Raw genomic sequence first — 12,036 nt, 5'->3', positions numbered from 1 at the left:
AGGCATTTAGTGCTTCCAGTTTCCGTTCTGGACAAACGAGCGAACATCGTCTACGCACAGCAGCGCACAGGACAGAGAACATGAGCTAGAACGTTTAGAACCTTAAGCGAACATTTCGATCCTTCCGCTGATCTCGTAACAGGCGCGCCGCGAGTGGCAGCACGCTGTGCGGGTCCATGAGAGCGCCAAGGGAGCTGAAGGTCTACTGGACCGCAGAAAAATCTGTCGCGATCAGACCTTGCAGTCGGCATTCGGCCTTATGTGTTGCTCTCAATCACCGCTGCGTTTTGTTAATTAATTTAAGTTTATGAAGAGCAATGCCACAGGCCTTGGAGCATTATGCCTATCCATCATAACATAGCGCCCTCCCGCTCATCTTCTACCTCTCTGAGCCTCCTCACCACGAATTCCCTGGCACCGTCCCTGTGCGGCCCTTCGAAGGTGTCGCTTGACGGTGGGGGTGCCGTCCCAAAATATGCTACGCCGTGACTGCCATACATTTCATGCTCCCTCCACTTTCGACGACGATATAGGCTACACTTTTTTATATATATTTCGCCACCATCGAAATGCAGCCGCTGGAGTGAACGTAAAAAGAAAGAAACGGCAAGGGGGCCAATTCATGGTAACTTTTGAATACGAAGAAATATATCTAATTTAATCACTTCGCATTTTCCATAACTGGTAACGGTTGGCAATCGTTGCGTATGCTGTTCCGATGATGCAAATACATTCTAGCTTCCGTACGCACTGTAAAAAACCCAATAAACTGAATTCAGAACTGAAAGTGAAACTGAAAGTGAAACTACATTTCCGCCGCTAGGCGGCCATTGGTACCGTCGGGCCTTTGTTGATTTTTTCCTGCCTGTTGTGTACGGTGTGGCGTCGGTCGTGGTGTGCGGATTTCAGCAGTTGACGTGAACTGCGCTTTCGACCGCGTTTTTCGAGGTACCGTGTTGAACTGAAGTGTTTTTTGTGCATATATAACTGGAGTAGTGCGTAGGTTCGTTCACTGCTGTCCAAGTACTCGTATCTCACGTATCGGAACAGAAGCAGCCTTTGGAGGCTCTGCCGAATGCGTTTCTTTGTTCTAGATTGGCAGAAAGGCCGGCGCTCGCTCACGGTTTAAAGGTTTGATATCAGAAATCACGGGCGAAGTTATAATGTGCGCTGTTTATGCACCAGAATGCATTTTGTAATGTAGAAACGTCCTGAAGTCGGCGTTAATGAAAAACTAGCGTTGCCGTGACTTGGAGACGCACTTCATCAGCTCGGCACGACTACACACCTGCCTCGAATGGTAAGCAATACTATGTCTTCATGCATGCTGGTTTGCATTATTCAAAGCATATTTTATGGAAGAGCGGCCTCAAGACTTGCCGCTTCTAGTACCAAAGTGCCAAGATCTGCAGACAGGCAGCTCTTTCCATGTATCCAGGAAGAGAAGCAGCACTGAACAGAGTTCGCCGAGAATGATTCTACTCAGAGCTGTTTTTGTTTTGACGAAACGAATGTTACAGAGTACTGCCTCATGCTACTTAAGAGCTCTAGCATGTGTGTTCTGTCCAATTTAAAGCCGTTTAACGCTATTTCGTCAAATTCCTTGTCCTACGGTTTATCTGCACGTGGTAATTTTTCCGCCCGTGCGTAAGGTCTATTCCGTATCTGTGCGTAAAATGCGTTGCGTCAGCGTGACGTCTGAGATAAGCTTTCAATTTTGTGTGCTGCAGGCGCTGACCACGGATCGTTTGTGCATCAGGCCATGCTTTTGTATAAATTTGTTGACGCTGCTATCTATTTTGGTTTTTAATTGTTTTTAGAACGGCATCCAGATTAAAGAATCCAGTGCTGTGCCAGCTAGGTATATTTAGCTTGCTTTTTCAAGTTTTTAAAAGCTTCATTGTTTGGCCGTAGTGACCTAATTTCTGAATTTTGGCGGCCTCTAATCGTGATGGTATTAAATGGATGTCTGCAGGGGAAACATCTACATCCACATGGGAGTCCACAGCCACAGCTTGCACCTTGTTGCCGCTGGGAAATATTCACGAGCAGTATGGAAGCAAAGGTGTGTTCTAGTTCTTGCTGCAAGCTTCTTTTTATGTTGTATGCTAGGTTCTTTTTTGGGCCATTTTCCCTTCTTTCCTTCATCAGGCTGCTTCATGAAACAGGGTACATAGCCTAACCATGCCCTCATTTATTTGTACATCCTTGCTAGTTCGTTGTCAGCATGGGGTTATTGCAAACCAGTTTGAGTGTCGTTAAACGTAGTTTTCTCGTCATCATCATCATCCTGATTACACCCACTGCAGGGCAAAGGCAGTCCTTTGCCAGCTGCGGCTACCATATCCCTGCGAACTTGGTACTAGCATTTGGTGATAAAAAGTGCGCTACCACATAATGTCTTAATCTCCTCCTCTCAAAAAGTATGTGTTCACAAGCAGGAGAAGTACACAGTCCTGTGTACTTCTGCTTGTGAACGCGTCCTTTCCACGAGTGTCTCACAATTTGAAAAGAATAGGAGCTAGGCCTGGTGTGCGAGTAGTATTCTCTGCTCCAAGCAAATTGCAATATCTCCGCAAGAGTGTCAACCGTGAAGGGTTGCCACCTGCAGAATGCGAAAAGAACCGAGAATTCTCTTATGTACAAGTGCCCCAAAAATGTGGCGCACAGAAGTGAGCTATCCCGCGGAACGTGCTCTATCAGTCAAACAGGACATGCCTAAACGACTGTCTGAGCGAACACAAGAGCCCCTTAAAACCACCTCCTGAAAGCAATATGGTCAAATATTGGCTGTCGTGTGAAAACTGCACCTCTGCTTTCAGCCGTACAACCATACTGTACACGCATAAGGACCAGCACACGCGGGAGATTGTTGTTGATGCGTTTTATCCGTCAGGAGCAAGACAAATGCATCTGCAAACATTCTGTTGTGCTCAGATGCAAAGAACTATACTTCGTCTCACAAGATGTTTGCAGCACTACGGAAGGTAGAGCTCTCTTGTCCAATCAGGACTGCAGAAACGCGGAAAATAGTCCCTTGAATATTTGAGGAGCGTATGACTATTAATCAAAACAATAAGCATTGCAACTAAAAACATGGTTTGGACAGGTATATTTAAATGGTAGGGAGTGTTTCAATCACTGGTGATATTACCAGACAAAGCCCGTACGGACACAGCTCTGCGGAGTCCTGCTGCGAGGTAGTGATGCGTTGCCACTTTCCAACATGGCGTCGGTCGAGTCTGTTGTGTCTCCTGTGTACTCTACATCGACAGTGCGCTATTTCCCCAAGCAGGCGAAGCAGGTGGCTTCGCGACAACAGAGGAACTGATCAGAACAGGTTGCGACAAAAAAAAAAAAGTGGGGCTAGTCCCTTTGGAACGGGCATCCGCCTGTCCAAAAACAAACCAAAATAGAATAAAAAGACATCAAGTGCCACCTGCTAGAGGTAGAAAGAAGCCACCTGGACATCAGGTGGATTGAGCCACAGGCGCGTAGGAACACACTAATTTAGTGCGCGCCATCCTGATTGGACGAGAGAGCTCTACCTTTCGTAGTGCTGCAAACATCTTGTGAGACGGAGTATAGGCTACCTCAGCAGCTTAGACGGCAGGGTAACAGTTTCTTCTACATTTTTAAACATTTTTTTTTTGTTTTTATTCGCCAGCATTTTTGCCTTTCGCAGTCAATCTTTAATGCAGTGCCACATGTTTTGCAAGCTGGCAAACTGTCGCGAAAAAAAATGTTGTTTATACTCTTTTTTCACCTGTTTATTGTGTGGCAGCAATTAAGATCGTCAGTCTTGAGTCAGCGCCTAGTCTGTCTTGTTCTTTCATACCATTATAGTCATGCTGTGCCCTTCATGCTGACGAACATGTACCGACTAGCTCAAGAAAGTAACCTTTTACATTGTGGAGCCATTTTACCCATTGCATTCGCATGGTTTGAATGAATGACCATTCAGGTTGCTATTGCATATCTTTGGAACCGAACAAGCTTAAATTTTGCAAGCTTACCAAGCTCTTAGGATGCTTATGTTTGTTATTACCTGCATTAAGTCTCCTTTCCTGCTCACGTCTACAGAGGGCAAAATGCTAGACTCATTATATTGCGGGGACTATATTTGGTAGACTGGCAGGAACAATACCACCATCCAAGTACGTAGGGGAGTGGGAGTTCTCAGTGTCACGGTTATACATCTGCACAATGTAAAGATTCAGATTGGTGTCCTCGTTGTAACTTGTAATTGTAATTTTTCTAGTGTTACAGAAGCCTCTTACAGCCCAGCCAATTTATTGACCTATATGGAAGCTGCTATATGCCTGGTGATAAGTAGGCTGTGTATTGTGTTGCTGTGCAATACTGAATAAGGTGATTCCACGCCACGTTATCCAGACTTTTGTACTCGACTGCACTTGATTTCCTACAGAAACAAAAAAATCATGGCTTATTTTATTACCATGACAAAGATTTTTAAAGCATGTTCTTGGCAGAAAAAAAGAAGTTTCGTGTCGTGGCCACAGTCTTATGTTTACAAGCAATACCAAAGCTAAGTCTTACAAAAAACTTGTTAAAAATAAACGCTTTATGCATGACTGAAACTTTTTCATATAAATAAAGGACGTGCTTTTATATCCAATAAATTGGACTCATGTATAAAACATGAAAGAAGGTACAAAAATATTGGAAATTGATATTTTTTATTCAATTTATGTTCTCATAACAGTCATTTCAACTATTTTTCTGGGTTATCCAAAAGGCAAAGAATGTGATAAAAGTGTTTCAGAGATGAAAAAAATGCAAGGCATGTCAGTCAGCTGAAAAAAAATATTTTTGAGGCATATTCAGCCGCCAGTGGCTCAGTGAGGTTGGCCTCATTTATTTTCTAATGGCTGTGACATTTCTAAAATTTTAATTGGAGCAATTTTCGTTTTAGGCGTGAAAATAATTTCGCAATTTGAGTCTACCTTCAACCCCAGCATTGCTGGCTGCTTGCTCGACACTGCGGTGCACACTAGAGCCGGCATCAAGGAGACACAAAGCTTCGCTGCACGGTGCTCCATGTGGATGCTCCTCAAATTTTGGTTTTGACATGTCTGCTGGCATGTTCGCTCACATTTTGTCAGTTTGAACTCGAGCATGACTTAAGTCCAGCGTGCACCATTGAGAGAGATAAAAAAGGCTTGATGTGGTGAAAAATGCTTATTTTAATGGTAGCACTCTTGTAAACCGCCTAGTGAGTTCACCTTTGTTTTCTTGAATCATTTGTTGGAGCACCCAGATAGCTACGACACTCTTAATGGTTTTCTCCGCCCATGTAAACAGCTTATAGAGGATCAGTATTTAACCTTTCAATGGCCTCTGAATGCTTTCTGTTGCTGCAGGGGGCCTCACACTTCCACCAATGCCGTCACAAGCGCTCTTCCCATGTGATCAGGTGAAAAAGTCCATTCCACTGAAAAGTTTAAATAATTTTCATGGTAGTAGAGGTTTTAACTCTGATTGGTCATACCACAAACAGTGCTTCCCTGTGTCGAGGAACGAGAGCCGTTCTGCCATGTGGCCCCTTCCTTCATTTTTACTTTTTGTAAATCTATCCTTCAGCAGATTTCTTTATTGCCGAAGCTGGTGGCATCGAAGACCAGCACACCATTGTATTCGTGCAGCGGAGTGCTGGTTTTGTGTAATTTACAGCTGGTGGAAAAGTGTGCTGGAGTGAAAAGGAAGCACTGAGCAGTGTCGATGTTGAACGCAGGGACTCAACTTGTAAGATTATTTTCTCGCTTAAAACAAAAAAAGAGCCCCAAATAAACTAAAAATAAATGCCATTAAATGGTACTGTTTAAATTTCTATCTTTCATAATTTAATTAAGATCACCTCATTATGTAGTAGACTACTGAATATGTCACAAAAAGCAAATTCTCTCGACTTTAGAATCCTTTCGCTGTCTTGCCTTACATGTTTTGCTCTCTGAAACATTTTTATCACCTTTGCCTTCTCGACAGCTTAGAAAATAGAATAACTACTCTGAGAACATGAAATTTGATAAAAGATTTCAAATTTTTATATTTTGTACTTATTACATGTTTTATTTAAAACAAAATAAGTTCAATTTACTGCATTGGATATGGAATACCTTTAATTTATATAACAGAAACTTCATAGTCCTGCGTAAGAACGTTTCTTTTTATAAATTTTTTTGCAAGGTTAGGTTTGGCTATCACTTTCAAACATGAAATGGCGGCCACGACGGGAAAAAATTACTCCGCCTAAAACAAGCTGGGATAATGTTTGCCTAGGTAATGCAATAAGCCATGAATTTTTTTAAAGAAATAGAAGATTCAGTGCTAAGCCTGGAACAGTTGGCATGGAATGACCCAATGGCATATAAATGCCAACTGTGCGCTGATTTGAAGAAGCCTTTATAATATTTTTGTAGCTCAATTAATATTGCAGTGTAGGTTGAATGCAATTTTTTCTGCTTGCATAATTGGAATGGTTCCATATCATGCCGTTTATTTCGCATCTTGTATGCAAACTTGTATTGCATTGCCAATATTTTTTGCTGCTAGCATTCACCCCATGTGAATACTGCTGCTCCTGAGCAGTATACTCAACTGATCCACTGGAATGGTATCACTGTGTGTACCTTTGGTAAATTTCTGGGAAAAATGTATTCATTCACCTGGCTGCTTCGTAGTTTCATGTTTCATATGTAATGACAGATGAAATGCGGATCTGTCCTAAGGATGAATGTGGCCATTTGTTAACACCATTTTACAGTAGTGATATTTGCAAGATGATCAATTCTATTTATCTACTTTGTACTTTTGTTCACTACATGGTGCATGTATGCCTCTAAGAAAGGAAACGCGAACCAGAAAGGAAACAGCTTGGAACCCCTTGTGGTCTTTTTCCAGATGTAGACTTCATCTCTTAATGTGTGATAGTATATTAGTCTAGGCAAAGCAGCGTGCAGGGTAACAGGGCACTGACAGGAACACACAGGTACTGCGCTGACTAACAATTCAGGAATTTATCGCTTTGCTCACTATAAATACAGGAAATATGATCCAAAATACAAAAGAAGGAAAGTCATGGAATCATCATTTGGTCAAATCTGTTGGGCTTATTTATCCAGATAGTCAATTTCTTTTTTCGTTGGCGTTAGTGATGATGTGCTTCCATAGGTTGAACAATTCTTATGTGTCATGCACGTCTCTTATATCTCGGCATGAGCTGTTAATTATATTTCCTAAGAATTTTACATCATCGAAAGTGGGGGGTGCACTCACAGTTCGACACATGTCTTGCTAGTTTGCTACTGTATCCTGTCTCAGTATTGCCGACTTGTTCTATTAGACAAATGTTGACACGCTGACCTTATTTCCCAACATACGACGCTCCGCATGAGAGAGGGATCTCGTAAGCGAAGCCACAGTCGCATGTTGTGAATTTGTTTCGGTGCTTCATCTTGTGTTGGCCCGTTGCATACTACGTTCAGCTACTTTCTGCAAAAAAAGCAAATGAATCCATCGCAAAGAACTTCCGCAAGCTGCAAAAGAAGGTTAAGCGCCAAACAGTGAAGAACGAAACCTAAAAACTTGTGTCAAGCCAACAACTTGTCCAAATTAGTGCTGGCTATGACGAAAAGTGATGGCCTATGCCTGAATGCCTTCGCTATTGCAAAAACACGCAACAATAACTGGCATTTCAGAGTAATTGTCGCTGAACAAGGATCAAGGCAGCAACCCTTAGGGCAGTATCAGCAAGAATTGCTCTCCTTGTTCACCGTGGGAGACCTCTTCCTGGTGAAGAAGCCAGAAGTGTCCGCATTCCTCTCAAACAGCTGTACAGAAGAATTGTCATCTCATTCTGATCAAGGACTTAGACTGCACGCTGCTAAATGCTGCCTTGTTTGAGACGATAAGAGAAGGCATTAATTCAATGGGAGCAGTACAATTCCAGAACCCGTGCAGAATTAATGCGGATAGATTCCTCGAATTGCTAACCATCTACTTCCGTTCTACCTATGTAAAGTTTAATGATGTGTGCATACAGTGGCAGGGAGTATGCACCAGTTCCAGCGTTGCACTAATTCTCATTGTGCAGCTAGCCTGTCAAGATAGCCAACTATTAAAAAGCTGTGCATGGCGCCAGTTTGATAATGACCTTCCGATTTGTGGACGACTTCTTAGTAACCCACAAGCTTCATTACCAAGGGTAACACAAAGTCATTGTTGACATCTTCAAGACCTTCTCCAAAGTTCTTGCTAACTTTGAGCTGACCAAAGAAATACCACTGGAGGTACAGCTTCCCGATCTATGGCTGTACTTTGTAGAGACCCATATGTGCTTGCGTTACTTCCCAAGGTCGAAAAAAAGGCTGTTGCTACTGGCGCACTGAAAAATATCCTAAATAGCTCGTGTATTGACCGTCAGCAAGAATTCCTTGAGGCCCACCTGACATGGCTACCTGAAGCTGATTTCCCAGATGACCTCATCTGCAGCCTTGGCTTCAGGATAAAGAAATTTGCCTGTCTACCTGTAAAAGGCTTCAGAAAGAATGGAACGTAGCTGTCATAGCATATTACTATGGGGTTTAGCTCAGCAGCAGGCGCGACGGGTTGCACTCAGAAGGCACCCCAAACCAAGTCACTCCGAGCGCTAGCTGCAGCGTGCCTGTTGTCGTCAACTGCCCAGTGTCAAAACAACGTCCTCTTCGCCTTGCAACTTGCACTGTAGCACTACCCCCTCCGCCTCGCGGAAGGAAGCACAGCCCCTGGGCGCCCTAAGGTGGTGTGAATGGTAGGGCTTAAGACAGGTGACGTGCACGAGCTTTGTGGAGTGGGCCGGGGGAACAGTGCGGGAGTGCAGGGACGTGATTTCATAGGTCACATTGCTCAGTTGCCTGAAGAGAAGACGCGGTAAGGACCCGCGTAACGAGGCAGCAGCTTCTCACCCAGGCCCACATGGTACGCAGGGAGCCAGGGGAGTACGTGGAAGCCGGGAGGGTAGTGGGCAACACGGTGATTAAGGTCATAGGTGCATGGTATCAGCCACGCACTAAAGAAAGTGGTCAGGCAGGCTGGTGTGAACTTAGTATGCAACACGCCCAGCTAGGGTGCTTCAAAGACAGCCTGGTATAAAAGAAGGCTGTCAAATCCACAGCATGCGACAGTGACTTAGGCACCTTGTTTACTAAGTTCACACCAGCTCGCCTGACCACTTTCTCTTGCGCGTGGCTGATACCATGCACATATGCCGTCACAGCTAACTTCCGTTCTTTCTGAAGCCTCGTTGGGGTGGATCAGCAAATTTTTTTCATTATCTTCAAGCCAAGGCTGCAGACGAGGTCATCCGGGAAACCAGCTTCAGGTAACTATGTTAGTTGGGCCTCAATGCTTTCCTGCTGACAGTCAATAACAATCTGTTTGAGACATTTTTTAGTGTGCCAGTAGCAACAGTCTTTTTTTCGACTGTGGGACATAACACCAGTACATATGGGCCTCTGATGTGCAGCCATAGATCGAGAAGCTGTACCTCCGGCAAGGACTTCGGAGAAGGTCTTGAATATGTGAACAATGCCGTTGTGTTGCCCTTGTTTATGAAGCTTGTGGATTACTAGGAAGTCGTCCAAAAATCGGGAGGTCATTATCAAATTGGTGATAAGCAAAGCTTTTAATAGTTCGCTATCTTGACAGGCTAGCAGGACAATGAGAATTAGTGCAACGCAGGAACTGGTGCATAATCCTTGCCATTGTATGTGCAGATAATTAAACTAAAATAACAGACGGCTAGCAACTCGAGGAATCTATCAGCATTAATTCTGCATTGGTTCTGGAATCATGCTGCTCCCATTGAATCAATGCCTTCTCTTACCGTCTCAAACAAGGTGGAATGTGGCAGCGTGTAATGTTAGTCCTTGATGATAATGAGAAGACACTCCTTCTGGACGGCTGTTCAAGAGGAATGTGGACACTTCTGGCTTCTTTACCAGGAAAAGGTCTTCTATGGTGAGCTAGGAGAGCAATTCTTGCAGATACTGCCCTAAGGGTTGCTGCCACGATCCTTGTTCAGAGACAATTACTCTGAAAGGCCAGTTATCGTTCCGTGTTTTTGCCATAAAGAAGGCATTCAGGCATAGGCCCTCACTCTTCTTCACAACCAGCCCTAGTTTGGTCAAGTTGTTGGCTTGACCTTCTTTTGCAGCTTGTGGAAGTTCTTTTCAGTGGCTTCATTTACTTTTTCATAGAAAGTAGCTGAATGTATTACGCAATGCTCCTAGCAAAGGTTCTTCAAAAACAGCCCAGCGTAAGACGAAGCACAGAAACAAATTCACGACATGCGACAGTGGCTTAGTTTACAAGATCTATCCGCCACGCGGAGCGTCCTGTGTTGGGAAATAAGGTCAGCGTGTTAACATTTATCTAATGCAACATATCGGCAATACTGAGAAAGGATATCGTAGCAAGCTACCAAGACACATATCGGACTGTGAGTGTCTATCACACTTTCGACAATGTAAAATTCTGAGGAAATGCAAGAGATGTGTATGGTACATAAGAATTGTTCAACCTGTTTAAGCACATCATCACTAACTCTAAGGAAAAAGAAATTGACTACCCGGATAAATAATCACGACAGATTTGACAAAATGACGATTCCATGACTTTCCTTCTTTGTAATTTGGATGATGCTTTCTGTATTCATTGCAAACTAAACAATGAATTCCTCAGTTATCACTGCACCTGTCTTGTCTGTGTCGTGTTATCCTGCGTGGTTTTGCAAAGATTCATGCACCAACTGGCCCAGCTCCTTTTCTTGTAGTAGTTTAGTGGCCTTGTGCAAATCTTTCTTGATGGATTTTTGAGTTTACTGGCTGCAGACATGGGAGATATGTTAACTTAGCACTGTTGCCTGCCTTTCAAGATGTCACTTGCTTGATATAATAATGAATGCATGCTTTGCATTAGTTGCAGCTGACCACTCTCATGGAAGGGGTTGTGTTGCTGACTTTGATCAGATACTGTGCTTTCTGTTGTTACAGTGAATTTTGCACATTACTTGTTGTTCGGTTTATTTTAAAGCATTTTCAAGTGCGCTATTTTCGTCTTTGTTGTCATGGTGTTTTGTGCCTTTTATAGTCAGTTTACCCTCCAGACAGGCCAGTGGTTTGCACTAGCTTGTAGCAGTTCGTGCAGAATTAATTGCATAACCTGACCACCTTCGTTCCATTTCATAACATCTAGCTTTTTAGCTAAAACATTGTTTGTATAATGCCGTTTAGAGCAATTTTCTCTAAACCACAGTGGCCTCTTTGGAATGTTTCAAAAAATAACAGCTGGTGCTTGCTCGCCACATGGGCAGATTTTCTTCTTTCTGTTAGCGTTAGCATGCATAATAAAACACATTGTTAATGAGCAATATGTTGGAATTTATCAGCAACATTGAACAGTGTAAACTGGTATGAAATATTTTACTGTTTTTGTCTAAAATGCAGACTCGCACCATGTATGCTATTCACCGAAGACAATCCCGAGGTGGCTGAGAACCTGTTCGTCGAGGGAGGATGGCTACTCAGCAGGCTTACCACTGCGGCTCACTCCACAACTGCGCCATAATGTTAGGAATATGGGTGTTCAGCATAAGTTGCCTTTAGTTTGATTTTTGCTTATTCCTGGGAGTTAGCGTCACAGTTCAAGCCTTCTTCAGGCTGGTATATAAGGCTGCACAAGCATGAATTTTTCATTGTTTGCTCTGAAAAAATTGGGAGGTAGAGTAAGTGCTATGGAACCTTATTCTTGCAGCACCATAAACCCAATAAAAGCAGGTATGGTGCTGTTGTACCTTAAAATTTTTAGTTCTTTGGATGGCAGTAAGGAATTCATTGGAGAAGCTTCTTGTGCCTTGTTTTATGGATGTGTTTTGTTCATAATAAAAATTTTCCACATTTCTGCAGTTTTGTGATTTGTTTGTCAATAAACGTTTTAGGTGCAGACCACCTGTTTACTGCTATGAAGAGCTCCACTAAT

General features: G+C 43.2%; 1 long non-coding RNA gene across 2 annotated transcripts; it reads left to right on the top strand.

Annotated features, from left to right (window-relative positions):
• Positions 1 to 862: 862 nt before the first annotated feature.
• LOC149359344 (uncharacterized) lies at positions 863 to 11,962 on the top strand. Of its 2 annotated transcripts, XR_016288771.1 has the most exons (4): positions 863 to 1,300; positions 1,976 to 2,065; positions 5,385 to 5,437; positions 11,505 to 11,962. It is a non-coding gene; the product is annotated as an uncharacterized LOC149359344 (long non-coding RNA). The 2 variants fall into 2 exon arrangements; XR_016288772.1 differs by lacking the exon at positions 5,385 to 5,437.
• The last annotated feature ends 74 nt before the right edge of the window (positions 11,963 to 12,036 follow it).

Source organism: Amblyomma mixtum, chromosome 2 (genome assembly GCF_055824585.1).
Source record: "Amblyomma mixtum isolate Tamu chromosome 2, ASM5582458v1, whole genome shotgun sequence".
In the NCBI taxonomy this organism is placed as follows: domain Eukaryota; kingdom Metazoa; phylum Arthropoda; class Arachnida; order Ixodida; family Ixodidae; genus Amblyomma; species Amblyomma mixtum.
The sequence above is the reverse complement of the archived record's forward strand: the minus strand, read 5'-3'. Positions and strand labels throughout refer to the sequence as shown.